The 13,916-nt window shown below is 41.9% G+C and overlaps 1 long non-coding RNA gene across 1 annotated transcript in view; it reads right to left on the bottom strand.

The window, feature by feature from the left end:
* Positions 1-6,493: 6,493 nt before the first annotated feature.
* The window catches only part of LOC133475856 (uncharacterized), a 52,531-nt gene continuing 45,108 nt past the window's right edge, over positions 6,494-13,916 (bottom strand). Inside the window, exon 3 of the long non-coding RNA XR_009787951.1 lies at positions 6,494-6,569. This is a non-coding gene — a long non-coding RNA (uncharacterized LOC133475856). The remainder of the gene's footprint in view (positions 6,570-13,916) is intronic.

The raw sequence follows: 13,916 nt of genomic DNA, 5'->3' as shown, positions 1-13,916 counted from the left end.
AAATCAGGACAAACAATAATGATTCTTTCTTTGATGAAAGTGTAAGTGTTTCACAGTGAATGCTTGTTTCTGTGTATACTGTACAAATATACAGTATATGAGCGGCCATTTGCATGAATGATGGATCGCCGTTGAATGAGTGTTTATGACAAATTAGAGGCCTGCATTTCCATTCCACTTATTTTGCCTTTAATGCATGTGTGAATCAATTAATTCCGCTGCAATAAAAAAAGAAGGCCGCCGTAAAGTGTGTGCCGAGTTAATGAGTCCGGCATTACCACATCATTACACCAGCTGGCATAACAGAGCATGTGTTGTTTGTCATAATATGTGCTGACACGCTTAACAGTCATAAATTGTTTGCTACGCCATGTTTGGTGACAAAGACGGAAGGCCTCGCGCACTGATTTCAGCGGGCTGCGCAACCCCGCCACACACTCAAAATGATCTATAAGGATAAACAGACACAAGCCAGACCACCTAAATGCTTAGCATCCATGGTACAATATTGTATGTCCTGCCTTTCTGTACCGCCATTGGCTGACTTTTCAGTGGCTGCTGGGACACCTTTCGACAAAATCAACTCCTGATTGGTCGTGATGTCCCTGTGACATTGCATTCATCACAAAAGGCATAAAAAAATCAAATGGTTGATGTTTGATTTTGTAAAAAAAGTACAAAAGCTCATATTTGAAAATGTAGTCCCCGAAGCCAGTTTCAACTTAGTAATGTGAAATTTGGTAGACATGTCTATCATGAGTAGACCCAAAAAAGGCTCAATAACCCATGCCTCAAAGGACACAGAAAGTCAGCCGTTTTGGTCTGAAGTGTCCATTTTAGGGAGAATTGGGAAGTTTCCAGTGGTCCTTCAAAGACGAGTTGTTCTAGACCGTTTTTGAAAATTCATCTCAGAAGCAAGTGTTACTTAGCAACATGAAATTTGGAAGACATGCATATTAAAAGCAGACCCACACAAAAAAGTCTCAATAAGCCATTGCTAAAAAGACACAGGAAGTCGGCCATTTTGGTGAGGTGATGGGCATTTTAGGGAGAGTTCTGAATTTTCCGGTGGTCCTTCAAGGACGAGTTGTTCTGGAGACTCTTTGAAAATTCAGCCCCCAAAGCCAGTTTCACTCAGCAATGTGAAATTTAGTAGACATCATGATCATGAGCCATGCCTGAAAGTACATAGGAAGTCTGCCACTTTGTCTCAAAGCAGCCATTTAACGCCCATTTTACATGTTTCTAGGTGTCCTTCAAAAGAAGACACGTCCCAGAGATTTTGTCTCATTGCTACCAAATTTGACCCCAATACAGTATAAGAGACAAATACTGTATTTGATGCTAAATGGTGAAAAATACAAGTTTTGATCATCCCATGTGACTAGCGCATGGCAGCGATGCATTATCCATCCATTTTCTGAGCCGCTTCTCCTCACAAGGGTCACGGGAGTGCTGGAGCCTATCCCAGCTATCATCGGGCAGGAGGCGGGGTACACCCTGAACTGGTTGCCAGCCAATCGCAGGGCACACATAAACAAACAACCATTCACACTCACATTCACACCGCGGGGCAATTTAGAGACTTCAATGAACCTACCATGCATATTTTGGAGATGTGGGAGGAAACCGGAGTGCCTGAGAAAACCCACGCAGGCACGGGGAGAACATGCAAACTCCACACAGGCGGGGCCGGGTATTGAACCCCGGTCCTCAGAACTGTGAGGCACACGCTCTAACCAGTCGTCCACCCTTCCACCAGCAATGTATTAAGTTACGGTAAATGTCATACTTTGGGGAAAAAAATTCCAGATCAGAGACAACAGCATTGTACAGTAACTCACCCAGCACTTGTCCATCATAGTAAAAAGTAAAACAATTTATACTGGAAAATCCCAGTGATAAAGATCAAGACATTTAATCAAAGATGGACCTCGCAACAAAAACAGAGTTCAGGCCTCCACCCAGCTATTACTTGCAATCTAAGCCATATGTTTAAGGATGCGCTTGCAATCTCCAAGATGAAATGAAGGATTTATGTTAGGGGGGAAAAAAATCTCCATATTGGTGAAATGATTTTCATCTCTTGCCGCTGTGATGAATTCCTTAATCCGCGTCTCATTGTGACGAGCCATGTAATTACATACGCTGGGATGAATAATCCATTTTTTCAAGCTGCTTGTCGTAGCAGACGCGACATCAGTGGATTACGTCGACTTTCACTCACGGAGTCAGAGTGAACGCGGGTGCTCTTGACCCGTAAACTCTCTGGATTTTGAAGTAGTATCAGAGGTGGGATGGGGTCTGTGGTGTCCCTTTAAGATCACTGCATTGGCTCCCCATGTGTTTAAGGATGGATTTTAAGGTTCTTATACAAGTTTTTAAATGTCTTAATGGTCTTGAGCCATCATATCTATCAGATATGCTTTTATCATATCAACCCTTGCAGGTCCCGAGGTCCTCCGGAACCGGCCTTTTAATTATTCCAAAAACTAGAACAAAATTCAGCGGCACGGTAGACGACTGGTTAGCACATCTGCCTCACAGTTCAAATCAGGCCTCACCTGTGTGGCGTTTGCATGTTCTCCCCGTGCCTGCGTGGGTTTTCTCCGGGTACTCTGGTTTCCTCCCACATCCCAAAAACATGCAAGGTAGGTTAATTGAAGATTCTAAATTGTCCGTAGGTATGAAAGTGTGAATGTTTGTTTCTGTGGCCTGCGATTGGCTGGCGACCAGTTGAGGGTGTACCCCGCCTATCGCCCGTAGATAGCTGGGATAGGCTCCAGCATGCCCGCGACCCTAGTGAGGATAAGCGGTATGGATGGATAGAACAAAAAAATCGATGGAGAGGCTGCATTCAGCCATTATGGCCTGTGCCTCTAGAACAGCCTATCAGAGGGCATCAGGAACGCAGTCTATTGATGCTTTTAAAAGGAGGCTCAAGACTCACCTGTTTGGTTTAGCTTTAAACTCATTTCTTTATTATTCATTTAAACAATGATTTATCTACTTATTTGCTTATAGATTTATCTATTTCTTTTTTATTGTATTCATTTATCCCTTGTTTACATTTGTTTTATTCCTATTTTATCGTATCTCTCATTGTCCTGTCATATTGTCTTTTAGTGTTTTACGTTTTACTCCAGTGTGTCCTGATGGGAGTCAGGATGATGGTGTCTCCTGCGTTCGGTCTGCCCCCAGGGATGTCATCCTGCAGTTTCCCCGGAGCAGGGGTCCCTGCACAATGCGGGTGTTCTCTGTGGCTACGGGCTGTGGCACCGCTCATTGGCATTGAAGGGTGGGGTGGGGGGAGTGGTTACAGCTACTGCCTGAAAAGATGCCGGAAGTCTGACTTTCTGGTTTAAAGCGCTTTTTTGAATCTCTTATTAGTCAAACACAAGATATTTTTTGAAAATTCAGCCGCTGAAGCCAGCTTCACTTAACAAGGTGAAATTTGGTAGGCATCTTTATCATTAAGACAAACCTTTTTGATAATTCTGCCCCTAAAGCCAGTTTCACGGAACAACATGCAATTTTGTAAGCATGTCTATCATAAGTAGATCCACAAAAAAGTCTCAGGCCCATACCGAAAAGACATAAGAGGAAGAAGGCTGCCATTTAAGTTCAAAGCAGCCATTTGGTCCTTTTCCAGGAGTCTTTCAAATTGTTTGAAAATGCAGCCCCTGAAGCTATTTCCTCTTAGCAGTATAAAATTTGGTAGGCATGTCTGTCCTGAATAGACCCACAAAAAAGGCTCTATAAGCCATGCCTGAAAAGCTACACAAAGTCTGCTTTTGATTTGACGCAGCCATTTTAGGGTCATTCTGTCCATTTGGAGGTGTCCTCCAAAAACAAACCCAATTTCCTTCAAACTCTGTACACTTTTGCATGTTGTGTAACTAAGCAACGTGGATGCCAACATTTTGAGGAGTCGTGTCCCGAGTGCTGCGTGGCAACTCGAGGAAGCAGATGGAGTATCGCGGAAGCTCGCTCGGTCAGCGTGGCTCATAAGCTGCTCAAGATTTCATGTCTGGGCCCATCCTTGTCACAGCTTGTATCACCTCGGCGACAGATGTCACCGACAGCCGATCTAGCCAAGCCCCCCCCCCTCGCCCTAATCATGTGTGATGATCCGGGTGTGACACAGCGCTGTGGGAAATATGTCTGTCAATATTTCTGCTGCGGGCAGATGCACCGGCATACCGCCTGCACGTCTTGTAAACTGTTTACTCCAGTTTCTTCTTCAGAGTCCGTTGTCTAGTAAGACAGAATAACTGGGAAGCCAGGTGGGCTGGCAGGTAGTCTGTGTGGCGCATATACGCATTCCTGCAACTAACATTAAGCCAGCTAAAAAGATCAGTTTTTCTGCCTCCCTCTAAATATGGCAGAAGTCGGCCAGATTTTGACAATATTTTTCACTGTATATTTTGTCTAATATTTTTTGGGGTATTTTTCATCTAATATTGTGTTTCCTGTTTCTTTTCTTTTTTTTTCTATTTACGTTTTCCATGTTTTGTGTATATCTTTCTAATAATTTTCATATTTTCCCAATATATTCTTTGTTCTATTATCTGTTTGCATTTTTTATAATTATTTTAAATATTTTTGTCAAAAATGTTGCATTTTTTAATGATAGTTGTGTATTTTTTGTTTAATCTATTTGTGGTTTTTGTCTAGTATTTTTTTTCTGATATTTATTCCTCCTATATGTCTTTTTTTAATAATATTTTTGTCATAAGGTTTGTGCTTTTTTTTTTTAAATATTAGTTTTTTGTTGTAACATACTTGTATATTTTTAAAGCTTTTCTTTAATATTTTTCTGTTTCTTCTAATATTTCTGTATTTCTTCTAACACATTTTCATATATTTTTCATGTAGTATTTTATTTTTATATTTCATACTTAGCATCATTTTATAATAATTTTGCCTCTTTTATCGAATATCTATGGTCTAATACTTTAGTTTTTTAAAATATTTGAATATTTGTTTCTAGTATTTTGTATTTTTTTTGCCTAGTATTTTTCCTCATATTTATGTTCTTTTTAAATCATATTTTGTTATTTTTGTGAAATACTGTAACTTATATTTTGGTTATTTTGAAATAATATTTTTGTTTTTGTTGTCTAATATTTATGAATTTTTGTTTTGCATTTTTGTCATAACATTAATTTCCATCCATCCATCCATTTTCTGAGCCTCTTATCCTCACAAGGGTCGCGGGAATAACATTATTTTATTTTGTTGTATTTTTCTCTGGCATTTTTCTATTTTCCTTACCATGTCTGTATTATTTTTGTATTTTTCATATAATATTGTATTTTTGTCAAGAAATAGAATAATTTTATTTTATTTATTTATTTATTTATTATACGGCGGCACGGTGGACGACTGGTTAGAGCGTCAGCCTCACAGTTCTGAGGTGCGGGGTTCAATCCCCGTCCTCGCCTGTGTGGAGTTTGCATGTTCTCCCCGTGCCTGCGTGGGTTTTCTCCGGGCACTCCGGTTTCCTCCCACATCCCAAAAACATGCATTAATTGGAGACTCTAAATTGCCCGTCGGCATGACTGTGAGTGCGAATGGTTGTTTGTTTCTATGTGCCCTGCAATTGGCTGGCAACCAGTTCAGGGTGTACCCCGCCTCCTGCCCGATGACAGCTGGGATAGGCTCCAGCACGCCCGCGACCCTAGTGAGGAGAAGCGTCTCCGAAAATGGATGGATTATTTATTATACTAATTTTCATTTCGTATTCGTTTTCATTTTTTGTCTAATATTTTTGTATTTCTTGTCTATTTTTGATGCAGCATTTTTGTATTTTTCTTAATGTTTCTCTAAGGCAGTGGATGGCCTTAAGGGGGCTGACTGATGAGCATGTCTGCCTCACAATTCAGGGTGGTGGGTTCAAATCCAGGCTCCAGCTCAATGGAGTTTGCATGTTCTCCCTGTCTGTGCCTGCCTGAGTTTTCTCCAAGTAATCCAGTTTCCTCCCACATTCCAAAAATATGCATGGTAGGTTAATTGAAGACTCAAAACTGTCTGTAGTTGTGAATGTGAGTATGAATAGTTGTTTGTCTATATTTTTTCTGCAATTGGCCATTAACCAGGTCACCTCAGCCTCTCACCCAAAGTCATCTGTGATAGGGTCCAGCATACATGTGACCCTAGTGAGGATCAATTGGATGGATGTTTGTCGAATAGAACTGTATTTATTTTCAGAACATTTGAAGCATTATTACTTTGATTTTGCATGGGTACCTATTGTTTTGCCTCGTGCCGCTCCAATTATCAAATCCATGACATTTCTTTTAACAATATTGCCATAATTCAGATAACCTTGACCATTTAACATGTCATAATTGTGATTTGAATTTCTTTAATTTTTTTGTCCCAGCCTTACTATGTATAATGGTAGTGTCTAGTTGAAACAATGAGTCACATTGAGGGGGAGGTGAACTTGCATACTTGCATGGAGGCCTTGTTTGCGTGTTTTTGCTTACCTTGCACTTTCGGACAGGTCACGCATGTCCAGTGACATCCTCGTCGGCATGTTGTGCCACACAAGCACGCTGTCCCTAAAACACAATGTGGCATATGCTCAGCTAAGGTGGCGCCATCAAGCGTTGTTGCTGAGCTCAGCATCACAAAGAAACCCTCCGGGCAAAAGTTTTCCAAAGTATTTCCCATCTCGGACAATAAGGGGAGGAAAAATGGCAGCATTGCATATTTGTTTGTGCCGCTGGCCAGCTAGCTCAATGATGCTAGCTTCTGTCTTTCCTTGACAGAGACCACCCGGGAGTGGTCCCTCTTTGGAGGACACCTGGAAATGGAGATGATGACCTAGAAATAGTCGTTTCAAATCAAAACGCCAGACTTCCTGTGTCTTTTCTGGGATGGGTTCTTAAGACTTTTTTTTTGTAGGCCTAACAAATTTTATGTTGCTAACTTAAACTGGTTTATTTTCAAAATGTCTCCACTCCGAGTTTGTCTTATGTAGGACCCCCGGAAATGGTCAACTTGTCTCTAAAATAGATGTTGCAAACCAAAATGGCAGACTTGCTGTGTCTTTTCTGGAATGGCTTCTTGAGACTTTTTTTGTGGGTATAATCGTGATAGAAACGCCTACCACATTTTATGTAGCTAAGTTAAACTAGCTTTGGGGCGTTAATTTTCAAAGACTCTCCAGAAGGAGTTCGTCTTATGTACAGGTAGTACCCCGGGCTGTTTAAAATGGCTGTTTCAAACCAAAACGGCAAAGCTCCTGCATCTTCTTGAGCATGGATTCTTGAGACTTTTTTGGTGGTCTACATGGAAAGACATGTCTACCAAATTATATACATATTGCTTTGTGAAACTAGGCTCAGGGGCTGAATTTTGAAGAACACCTGGAAATGCTCAAAAGGACAAAAGGACATTGCCCATTTCAAACCAAAATGGCTCCTTGAGACTTTTTTGTGAGTCTACGCAAGATAGATATGCCTACCAACTTTCATGCTGCTAAGATGAAATTGGTTCAGGGGCTGAATTTTGAAACAATTTGAAGGAAATGTGTGGAAATGGAACAAACAAAAAAAACACCTAAAATGGGTGCTTTGAACTAAAATGGCAGCTTTCCTGTGTCTTATCGGCAATTGCTACTTGAGACTTGTTGTGGGTCTTCTCATGATAGATATGCTTGCCAAATTTCATGTTACTAACTGAAACTGGCTTCGGGACTGAATTTTCCACCAATGGCCCCCTGGAAATAGACAGAATGACCTCCTTAAATGGCTGTTTTGAACCAAAACAGCAGACATCCTGTCTTTTGTACGATGGCATCTACTCATGATTGACCTAACTTCCAATTTTTATGTTGTAAGGTGAAACTGGATTCACGGGCTGAATTTTCCAAAATTCTCCAGTCGAGGTCTGTCTTAAGTTGGACCCCTGGAATTGACCAACTTGACCCTAAAATAGCGGTTTTGAACCAAAACGGCAGACATTCTGTGTATTTTTAAGCATGGCTTTTTGAGGGTTAACTCATCATAGACATGCCTACCAAATTTCATTTGCTAAGTCACGTTGTCTTCGTGAGCTGAATTTTCAATTCATTGGCTGGCCAGGAGCTCGCATTCTCCTGTGTAGCCCTTCCGACATATGCTGACAAGATAATAAAAAAGGTGGCATTAAACATGGCAGCAGATTGAGTTTTGCTGGGGTCCTCTTCATGGCGAGTCCCTTCCTTCCCCTCTGGAAAGCTTTTTAATATAAGGCAGTTAATGCCGACGGCCGTGATGATGATGATGTGTCTTCCACACTGTAATTTACAGCCACCAGAGCTCCATAAATGGGGGAAGGCATTGTTAAATATTTCCATTATGCGCAGAATGTCAGCGGGTAGTAGTAAAAAAAAAAAAAAAAAAAAAGGCTTTATTCCACTGTCTTTATGCCTCTCAGTCTGTTGTTGTTGTCAGCCATTTTGAAATCTGTTCAAATTCAGTGAATATCTTAATGTGCGTGTAAAATATCATCGAGTCTTTTTACAAAGTGACTCCGGAGGCCGCCGCTCTTTGACCGGGTATTAAAAACACCCCCCATAAAGACTGCTGGGTTTTTACGACATTTTTTTCCCATCCTTTCTATTTTTTTATATGCAGAAATGATACATCTTTCTTTAACGGTGCCGTAAAGGTTACACAGTCATTTAAGCAGCAGTTGGGGCAGATTGATGTTGATGTCGGGGACGGCGGCCAATGAGAAGCGAGCTCCCGAGCGGACGGGATGACATTGGAGATATGCGGAGGAGTCAAAGTTGGTGGCTCAAAGTACTCTGATAAAGACAATCGTCTCAACTGGCAGTTTGATGAGCTTCGCCGGGGGAGCATTTGCCTTCTTACGCAGCTAACAATGTCTGGTTTACATGGTTCAAATTTGGTAACAATCTCTCATCGTCCATCTTAAGGATTTGAAAAGGACAGTTTCACACCACACACCAACCCGGCCGCACCCGCGACCACAATCACACCTCTGACCTCTGCGTTAACCATCCATGAACAGGATGTGAGACGCATCTTCAAACAACAAAAGATTAACAAAGCGGCAGGCCCGGACCACGTGTCCCCATCCTGCCTCAAAGTCTGCGCGGACCAGCTCGCGCCAGTCTTCACTCAGATCTTCAACAGATCACTGGAAATGTGCGAAGTTCCATCCTGTTTCAAACGCTCCACCATCATCCCAGTCCCCAAGAAACCTGCAATCTCGGGTCTGAATGACTACAGGCCTGTCGCTTTGACATCTGTGGTCATGAAGTCCTTTGAACGTCTTGTGCTGGACCACCTCAAGAGTGTCACAGGTCCCCTGCTGGACACCCTGCAGTTTGCCTACCAAGCGAACAGATCTGCGGATGATGCAGTCAACATGGGACTGCACTTCATCCTAGAACACCTCGACAGTGCAGGGACCTACGCGAGGATCCTGTTCGTGGACTTCAGCTCAGCGTTCAACACCATCATCCCTGAACTCCTTTCATCCAAGCTTCTCCAGCTCAGCGTCTCACCTGCCATCTGCCAGTGGATTTACAGCTTTCTGACGGGCAGGACACAGCAGGTCAGGCTGGGGGAGGCCACCTCATCCACACGCAGCATCAGCACTGGGGCGCCCCAAGGTTGTGTCCTCTCTCCGCTGCTCTTCTCTCTCTACACGAACGACTGCACCTCAGCGAACCCGACTGTCAAACTCCTGAAGTTTGCAGATGACACCACTGTCATCGGCCTCATCAAGGACGGTGACGAGTCTGCATATCGACAGGAAGCGGAGCGGCTGGAGCTGTGGTGCGGCCGACACAACCTGGAGCGGAACACGCTCAAGACTGTAGAGATGATCGTGGACTTCAGGAGGCATCCTTCGCCACAGCTGCCCCTCACGTTGTCCAGCTGCCTTGTGTCAACCGTCGAGACCTTCAAGTTCCTGGGAATTACAATCTCCCAGGACCTGAAGTGGGCGACCAACATCAACTCCGTCCTCAAAAAGGCCCAGCAGAGGATGTACTTCCTGCGGCTTCTGAGAAAGCACGGCCTGCCACCGGAGCTGCTGAGACAGTTCTACACAGCGGTCATCGAATCAGTCCTGTGTTCTTCCATCACAGTCTGGTTTGGTGCTGCTACAAAAAAGGACAAACTCCGACTGCAACGGACAATCAAAACTGCTGAAAGGATTGTCGGTACCCCCCTACCCACCCTTGAGGACTTGCACGCTGCCAGAACTAAGACAAGGGCGTGCAAAATCCTCTCGAACCCTCCCCACCCCGGTCACCAGCTCTTCCAGCTCCTTCCCTCAGGTAGGCGCTTCTAGAACTGCAAACTAGAACTAGTAGACATTCCAACAGCTTCTTCCCTCTTGCAATCAACTTCTTAAACAGCTAACTTATAATTCCATTACAACAAGCTGGCAATTTTTTGACTTGAGTTCGTTGTCACATTTCTGTGGGGCCAATTATGTATTACTCGTGCACTCACTGTAGTTGTCTCGCCGTGCTGCACTATTTGCATATACTGGCCACTCATGCCAGAGTAGCATCTGCTCCATTTGCACACTGATTGAGGAGTATCTGTAACATTTGCACAACCATTGTCCCAGATTATCGCACTACTCGTCACTTTAATCCGCATACACTCCTTGAAGTCTCAGCGCCCTTTGCACAATGGTCATTGCACCGGACTATTGCGATATTAGCCATTCGAACTGCTCTAAGTGCTAGAGGACTCTGCATCTTTTTGCACAATTGTTGTTTGTTGTTGTTTTTTGTCAATGTCTTTATGTCTCCAAAGTGTTCTGTAAATTGACTGTCTGTTGTACTAGAGCGGCTCCAACTACCGGAGACAAATTCCTTGTGTGTTTTGGACATACTTGGCAAATAAAGATGATTCTGATTCTGATTCTGATTCTGATTCTGATACCTCGAAATGGTCAAGTTGATGGTAAAATAGCCGCTTCAAACCAAAATGGCAGACCGCTTGTGTCTTTTTGAGCATGTACTTTTGAGACTTTTTATTGCGTCTCTTGGTGATAGACATGCGTACCAAATGTCATGTTGTTAAATAAAACAGGCTTCGGGGAATGAATTTTCAAAAATTCTCAAGGAGGAATACTTTGAAGGACCTCTGGAAAGGGCCAAAAATACCCTAAAATGGCTGCTTCAAACCCAAAATGGCAGACCTCCTGTGTTTTAGAGGATGGCTCTTTGAGACTAAATTACTGCTCTACTTGTCTACAATCAATAGCCTCGCCCGACCATATCTTGCTGTCGTCCTTCACGTTGCCGTACTCTCCCGCTCTCTCAGGTCTTCTGCCCGTCTGTCCCCCGTCAATGGAACTCACTACCACCTGACCTGCGAAACACTGACCCTTTAACCCTCATCATATCCTAATATAATAAGACACACCTATTTCGGACTGCCGATTCACTTTAACATTTCCCATATCATTTGCCATTTCATTTGATGTTTGCTACTTGCTACTTTTATTGTATTTCTTTTAACTATGTTTGTACATGGCCAAAATCTCAACTCAAGTTTATTTGTATAGCCCTGCATCACAAGAGTCTCAAAGGACTTCACAGGCCCACAGTTCGCAATGATCGTCTGCTTTAAAGCAAAATGCTTGATTTGCTGCATCTTTTCAGACATAGCTTCTTGAGACTTTTTTGTGGGTTTACTCTTGATAAACATGTTTACCAAATTCCATGCTGATAAGTGAAATGAGCATCAAGTGCTTAATTTGCTGAAAAACACTCTTGGAGAGTTTTGGGTTTTATGGCATGTCATCAGGTTTGCCGAGTCTCAAAACATCATTTGTTCTTTACAGCTGCTTGGAGGGGACAAACTTTCAAAACTTGATTTTAGTTCCTGGGCCTAGCTTTTTTTGTGAGATGTGGCTTGCTTACAGATAAAAAATTGGAACGGCCACATTTTTCAAAATCTGGATTTTTGTTCCTGCACTTTGTATTAGGAAATGTATCTTAAAAAAAAAAATCTCTGGATTTTCTTTAGATTTTTGGGAGAAAAAAAGATCAGTCCTGCTTTATATGTATGTCACAGACACAATTTTCGCCAAACTTTTCACGCAATATGGCTGAAAATGTTGGTTGTGCTTTGAGGCTATTTGTAATTGCCTGAATTGAAAAAAAGAAAAAAAGCAATCTGGACTATCATTCCTAAATGTTTTCTTCACAAGAAAACATTTTTGGTCCTGCAACAAATTTTGTCAGAGGAGCCTTTTCTGGACACTGGTATGACAAACCCAAGGTGTTCTTTGAAATTAAATTGACACTTTTATACTAAATCCATGTTAGGCAGTCACTCTACGGAGGTCTAAATAGCAAAAATATGGGACCTAAAGACCACCTTGGAAAAGATATTCGTGTTCGTGATGACCTGATTCATCGTGAACAAAAATCTGTATTTTTGGTTTATACCGATTGTTTGTCTTTTTTGTCAATTCTGCTTTAAATCTGTTCATAAAAGCCAATTTTTTTCAAAATCGAGATTTTCAAAGAAATGTAATTCAAAAGAATCTGGATTTTCAGTCCTATTCCTAATTTTTTATTTTTTATTTTAATTTTAAAAAACAATCTGCTTTAAATCTGTTAATAACGGTTTAGTTATTCAAAATCAGGATTCGGGTTTTAAAAGTTTGTGGTTGTGTAAACGTACACTTAAGAGTTTAATTGCAACACCTAGTGGAGAAGTTTGTGAATTTCCTTACGCCCTTTGACCTTGTGTTTACTTCCAGCCTGCAAACATCTGTCACCTCATCAAGAAGCAATAATCCCAAAATGCAAATATGTCTCCAAGACCCCCGAATATCAAGAGCATGACCCCCCAAATCCCAACATAATTATTTCAAATGAATTAATGGTCACCTACTTTTGGGGATTTAGGGATCAGGCAAATGCGAGACATCTACTTTACATATGCTCTAGTTAGAGGAAGAGGAGCTATTGCAAAGATGAGCACAGAATGCAGTACACCTAATCTGAAACTCTAACCCCTGGTTTGAAACCCTAACCAGGTTTGAAACCCTAATTTGAGACCCCAACCAATGTTTGAAATCCCATCCCAAGATTTCAACCCTGATTTCAAAACCTAAAACAACCTCGAGACACCTAATTTAAACCCCTAATCTGAAACACTAACCTCGGCTTTAAACTTTAACGTGAAACCCTAAACTTGGCTTGAAACACTAATTTGAAACCCTAACTGGTTTGGAATCCTGAATTGAAACCGTCATTTGAAACCCTAATTTTGTCTTAAAACCCTAATTTGGTACACTAACCCAGGCTTTAAACACAAACCTAAAACATTAACTCTTGTTCAAAAAAAAACTTAACCCTTATCCCCCCTTGAACCCCTTACTCTTGTTCAAGCTCACATTTGATGTTTCTGAAGATCCAGACAGAGAATTTAAATTCCACACGTGAACACGTCCATAAAACGGGATTGCTGCACATTTTATTACAAACAAATGTGTCCTAGCCTATTTCCCTTAACCGTACACCTCCTTCACCGCCCCCATTACCCCTCCATTTAACCCCCCCAACACCATGCGCCCCATTAAAGTGATCTCTCCTATTGTCTGTGAATGCAAAAATCCGATTTCTGGTTTCATTTACCGAACAGGCGCAGCACAGATTAAGAGCTCAAACATCACTTTAGTTAAGGGTCATCAGATTAATATAATAGCAACACTAACACCCAACACCAACAATGACATCGTCATCATCATCAGCAGCAGCAGCAGCACCTTTCATCATCATCATCATCAACAGATGTCAAAGCCCTAATTAAAAACCCTAATTTGAAACTGCGACCTGTTTGAAACCCTAACCCAAAATCTCAACCCTAATTTAAAACTCGAACCTTGGCTTCAACCCTCAATGTGAAAAT

Source organism: Phyllopteryx taeniolatus, chromosome 3 (assembly GCF_024500385.1).
Source record: "Phyllopteryx taeniolatus isolate TA_2022b chromosome 3, UOR_Ptae_1.2, whole genome shotgun sequence".
Classification (NCBI taxonomy): domain Eukaryota; kingdom Metazoa; phylum Chordata; class Actinopteri; order Syngnathiformes; family Syngnathidae; genus Phyllopteryx; species Phyllopteryx taeniolatus.
The sequence above is the reverse complement of the archived record's forward strand: the minus strand, read 5'-3'. Positions and strand labels throughout refer to the sequence as shown.